Source organism: Nelusetta ayraudi, unplaced genomic scaffold (assembly GCF_046127955.1).
Source record: "Nelusetta ayraudi isolate G7.1 ecotype Tasmania unplaced genomic scaffold, CSIRO-AGI_Nayr_v1 ptg000019l, whole genome shotgun sequence".
Classification (NCBI taxonomy): Eukaryota; Metazoa; Chordata; class Actinopteri; order Tetraodontiformes; family Monacanthidae; genus Nelusetta; species Nelusetta ayraudi.
The window spans coordinates 5,609,001-5,615,000 of NW_027466069.1; the positions used below are offsets into that span (position 1 = coordinate 5,609,001).

Below are 6,000 nucleotides of genomic sequence, written 5' to 3' on the forward strand. Positions count from 1 at the left end.
AAACGTCAATTGAGATAAATGGTAAAATAACATTGGTTTGCGGTTTTCTTTGGTCGTCGAGTTCTTTTTTACCTCAATAGTGAGATAAAGCGAGTGTTGTGAGCACAGTTTCTTCGACGGTGTTTTCTTCAGGGCCCTTTGATAAAAACAGCAACATCGTTGAGGTTTTTTTCCTCCTTTTTTTTTTTTTTTTTTTTTACTTGAATATTCAAATGTGTCTCCAGCGAGCCTCAATTAGCCGCCGCAGCTGAGTTAGCACAGTGCTGACAAAAATAAATAAATAAATAAATAAATAAAAACTGCTGCTGCGAGTGCCTTTCCTGCGGGACGGGCCGTCTCCAGGGAGCCGTTTCAAGGCCCCTCCCCCCCCACCTCCGCCCCCGCCTTCATCCACCTGGCGGAGGAAGAGGATGCGGAGGCTGGAATAAAGTCCCGGCCTCAGCAGGAACCTCAGGAGGAACCTAACAGGAAACTCAGAGGCTCCTGTTAAAAGGTGGAAGTGGCACGAACGGCTCTCTCTATTTTTTATTTTTTTTAACTTCTTTTTTAAGTCACTCGGCTCTTTGAATGATTTGAAATCTGCCCGGAAAGTTTCCAGGAAGCGGAATGTTGGTCCAAGCGGTGGAGGATGAGTGTTTGAAGAGGAGCCCACTGTGATGCTGCCATCAGCGGGGGGCGGGGGCGGGGGGGGGGACACGTTGGCTCCGCCCACTGACGGCACGCTTCTGTTTGTGTGCGTTTTGGTTTTAAAGGCATCCAGTCGAGTCCAGTCCTCCACTTCCTTCTGTCGTTCTCCTTCTTGTCTTTTGTTTGGTCTTTTCGCTCATCCACTGGTTTCCTCATCCTCTTTGTTTTCTTTCCTCATCATCATCAGTAATTTCTCTACCTTTTTTTCCTTTCAATCCAGTCTGCCTTTATTTCTCCTTTTTCTTCCTGTCTTTTCTTGCATGCTTCCTCTTTCTTTCTCTTTCTCTTTCTCCCCCTTTCCTCCCTTCAATCATTTTTGCTTCCATTCCATACCTTCCGTTTCCCTTCCCTCCTTGCCTCCCTTCCCTCCCTGTCCTTCTTTCCTTCCTTCCTTTCCTCAGTCACTAATTCTCTTACTGTCCATGTCACCGTAGATTTTAGCATAACCAGCGTTAGCATTACCAGCAGTGTGCCGTCCACCTAAATAGACACTTGGTACTTTTTCAGGGTTCTCAGTTCAGATTTCACACACACACTCACACACGCACACACACTCGCGCTAGCAGGTCTGGCCGCCAGCAGGCTGTGTACGTTGGTCTCTTCAGTAACAGGTTGGGTTTGCAGAGTGAGCAGAAGACTGGCAGGCTGAGTGGCACCAGCTGTGTTTGCTGCAGGGCTTTGGGTGTTTGTGGACGGCCGCGTGTGTGTCGCGCGCACGTGCGCTGCACATCAGGTGCCGAATGAGAAAAATTGACGGGGTGTTTGCAGACTCCACAGTCTGCGGCAAACTAACATTTTTAAACTTTTTAATTGCTCAGAGGTCCCATTTGTGTTCTTTTTTTTTCCATTTTTACCCATTTTCAGATTTATATTTTCGCAGGACTGCAGCGATGTAGGAATAATTGCGAACCAAAACTCAGCAGCAGCAGCGTTGTCCTGTTGACCCTCTGTTTGCAGCATCCAGTTTGACAGGCTAGAAGCACGTCATTATCAGTATATTACAGTTTCTATTTCAGCACCGCGGGACCTTTAAATGCTTCTCTAAAGCTTGGTGGTGACTTGCTAATTTCTGAAGGTGGGCTGAGTTAACGTCTCTCCGCTCCTTCACATTAACACGTGTCACAGTTTGACGTGTGTTAAAAGCTCCCGACCTGAGTTATTAGACAAAACACATCCTGGAATAAAAAGGAAGCTGCTGCCACTTCCTGGACTTGAACCTCTCTGTCAGTGTGAAGTCTGACGTCGCCATTGAAACATTATTATTTATTTATTTTTTGCCATTCAGAGCTCCCACTAAAAAGCTTCTCCCAATTATTTCTAATGTCCGGATGTCTTATTTTTGAACGCCGCCTGTCTTTCTCTGCAAGTTGTGATTATAAAAATAAGCAATGTTTTGACTTTTGATGTTTGCATAAAGCGTCCCTGTACGTGCATGTGCGCGCGTGCACGTTTCAAATGTCCCTTTTGTCTGCCAACTTCCTCGTCTGGCCTCTTTTCTTTTTTCAGATTTATTAATTAATTTATTTTCGTCTCGTCTCGCTCTCGCACGCGCCCCTGTCACCGTGGAGTGCAGTCTGAATCGGGTGGAGACGGGGGATCCAGAAGGAGATAATAATCCTCCACCCAGTCTGACAGGTTGCTTGAAACGCTGTCAGCGGAGGCCTCCAAGTCGTGCACCAGAAATATCTGCACGCTAATCGCAAGCAGACACGCTCCAAACAGTCGTAGATGGCATTTATTTATTTATTTATTTATGTATTTTTCCGTTTATTTTTTTTTCATTATTTATTTTCCACGGTGGTGCTGGCAAACGCAGAGACTGAAAAATGTCTGTCTATCTATCTATCTATCTATCTATCTATCTATCTATGTATCTATCTATCTATCGATCCATATGTGATTGTGGTGTGAATGAATAATAGGTTAAATGTAAAGTCCTTTGATAGCCTAGAAAAGTGATATATATGTGTATATATGTATGTGTATATATATATGTATGTATATATATATGTATGTGTATATATATGTGTATATATATGTGTATATACATATATATATGTGTATGTGTATATATATATGTATGTGTATATATATATATATATACATATATATATATATATATATATATATATATATATATATACACACACACACACACATATTAGGGCTGTCAGTCGATTAAAATTTTTAATTGTGATTAATCGCATAGTGTCCTGAGTTAACTCGCGATTAATCGCATACGTATGTATGTATGTATGTATGTATGTATGTATACATATATATATATATATACAATAATAATAATATGTATGTATGTATATATATATATATATATGTATACATACATACATACATACATACATACATACATATTATTATTATCGTCTGCATTCTTCCTAGAGTATAAGAAACAATATATACAAAATATCTTGTTAAGTTACATACAGAGCAGGGTAAAAAATTGCTCTTAAAAATTGCTATTCATTTACAATTAATCACAAATTAACACACAATGCGATTAATGACATTTTTTTTAATATACATACATATATATATATATATATACATATATATACATGAGTATACATGCACTGTGACAAAATAGGCACATAGGAGCCTCTGATTGGAACTTATGTAACCCCCCCACCTCCAACCCCCCTTCCCCTCGACCCCCACCTCCCTCACCTAAAGCTGTATTAAAAACTCACTTTTCTGCCGCGTTGCACTTCCTGATGGAAATCCCTCCACTGCGGGCCCCGCCGAGAACAGTCGGGAGTGGAGCGCTTTCATCCTGCAGAAGGCTCTCTGCTCAATATGCTGCAGCCGGGGCTTTGGAGCTGCTTATTAGTTTAGCTTGTTAGCAATATTTCCATCGAGGCGAGCGGCCGTCTGGAGATGAAGATATGAATTCCGTAATAAGTTAACGGCTGCTTAACACTGCAGAACTTGCGGCTTACGTTCGGACGGGTTGCCTCATTATTTTGTCTGAGAAATTATGTTTAGATAAAAAAAAAAAAAGAAAGAAAGAAAGAGAGAAAAAAGGGCCTGTGTCCCTCATCTGTGGCAAACACTGCCACAGCAAGAAACTTTTTTTTTTTTTTTTTAACTCTAATTCCAGTGCGAGTCCCAGTACATTGAACCTTTGTTTTTAAAGTTTCAATATCTCAACAAGAGAAAGTTGATGAACAGCCTCCAGGTGGAACTCTACCAGAAAATATAGATTTATCTAATGCATTTAAGTGACAGAAAGTCCTCCATCTGTCACCTTGAAGCTGATCATCGTGCGTTTTTGGTGTGCTACCGCCCCCTTTGCTTGCCACTGTGCACTGCAGTCTAGCGAGGCTACCTCGAGAAAAATGAGTAACATTGCAGAGGGAAAAAATAGCTGTGGGATTGGCTGAAATAGATGGAAATGTTTTGGTTTTTTTTTTTTAGGCTTCCATATGACTATCTCTCTATCTCTCTCTGCACACACACACACACACACACACACACACACACACACACACACACACACACACAGTCTTTGCCTCATGCGGCGCTCAGGGTCAATAGTGTGACATACAAAGTTCTTTTGTGTTGTGTAAATGTCGCCGTCAGGTCAGACGGAAAGGTTAGATAAAGTGGGCGTGTGCGTGGGTAAAGGGCCGCTCCTTTTACGCACAGATCAAAGGTGTGTGTGTGTGTGTGTGTGTGCGTGTGTGTGTGTGTGTGTGTGTGTGTGCGCGCGTGCTCCAGCGGTGTTTGGTGATTCCAGATTTTCTGCCTCTTTTTCCTGCTCTGTCTGTGCGTCTCATCTCTCAGTGCCTTCGCGCCGAGTGTTTGTGTTTGTGGCCGTGACTCTTTTGAATTTGCCCCTTGAAATGTTTGGAATTTTCAGAAGTTGCAGCCTTTACAAAAAAAAATAATAAAAAAAAAAAAATACAGCATAAAAACAACTTGAAAGGGACGGTCAACATAACCCCATTGAATTACTTCTCAGCTTACTTGAAAGAAATAAATCTTGCAGAGCTCGCTAGCTGCAAGCAATTTTTTTGTGTAATTGAGCTTAGCGATGGCCAGTTTTGAAGTCGCTTAACTGCAACGGCAGTACATTCATCTAAACGTACACCGAAATGTTAAAATAGAACATTGTTTATTTCTGAGAATAAGTTGTTTGGGTTTTCTGGAATTCTTTTGCCTATATTTGTGTTTTCTGTAATTTAACATATGATAAAAAAAAAATGCTATAGTTTATAATATTGCATACGGACTCAGAGCAACTGTTGTCATTTTGTTGGCATGTTTTTCCATCATCTACACTGAGGTATTTTAAACTGTAGTATCGAGTTGCGTCTTGCTCCGTCCCTCCTCCCAGCCGGTGCTGTTTGTTGGTGAAACATTTGGAAGGTGGAGATTCTGGAACTGCCGGTGCCCGCGGAGCGGATTAGCCGCTTGTTTTATTATAGTTCTGCCGCCCGGGTGGCTGCTTTGAGTTAGTCTCACATTGGAAGAGCGGAAATCAAAAAAACAAAATTGTGCGAGGCAACTTTCAGCCACTGAGAGGACTTGACCATAATTCTGCCCAATTTATTTATTCTTAAAAAAAGAGGAAACTGAGTATTTTTGACTTGCGTAGCTGCCATAGTTTGAGGAAATTTAATAAAAGTGATACAGGAAGAGTAAAAGAAGGACGTTGCGCTAAAAAAATTAAGGCAAGGATTTTTGGTCCAAACAGATGAACGAGTGGAGAGAAAGACGAGGCAGACGGCTGGGATTAGGGAAAAATCTGTAATGCATTTAGCAGCGAGCGGAGGGTAAAACACTGGCAACGGCTGTTCAGCGTTCAGCTGGACTCCTGCTGGAGAAAACCAAAGGCCCTCCGGAATCCAAGAGGCTCCCTAGTAAACATCACACAGTGAATGTTTTTTCAGCCAGTCAGACGTGGCAGCGCGGCGTCGGAGTGGCCATGCTAGCTCGTTTCACACTCGCTAATTGGTTATTAGAATCATGCTGAGCCCACCGTAATGGTTCCACGTTATCCCCGTTCACGGCTTCTTATTTATTTATTTTTTTCCACAATCCAGTGGAGCAGCACCGTGATGATCAGAAAACCTGCCCGCATCTTCGGAAAAACCGCGCATTCAACAAACAAACAAACAAACAAACAAACAAACTGAGAACCAACCCTCAGTTTGTCCTTTCCTGTGAAAAAAACTGATGCTCCGTTGGACTTTCAACATGTTTGAGAAGAACAAGTCGTCCTCATAGAGTAGAGCCAACACCTGGTACTGGGTGTGGTCACTAGCGTGGAAGAATTGTTGTGCCCTTTCT

The 6,000-nt window shown here is 42.1% G+C and overlaps 1 protein-coding gene and 1 long non-coding RNA gene across 5 annotated transcripts in view; one reads left to right on the plus strand and one right to left on the minus strand.

The window, feature by feature from the left end:
- LOC142888373 (uncharacterized) overlaps positions 1 to 6,000 on the minus strand; it is a 376,178-nt gene that overhangs the window by 250,277 nt on the left and 119,901 nt on the right. The window lies entirely within an intron of this gene.
- LOC142888363 (MICOS complex subunit mic25a-like) overlaps positions 1 to 6,000 on the plus strand; it is a 43,499-nt gene that overhangs the window by 13,121 nt on the left and 24,378 nt on the right. The gene's annotated exons all lie outside the window — the stretch shown is intronic.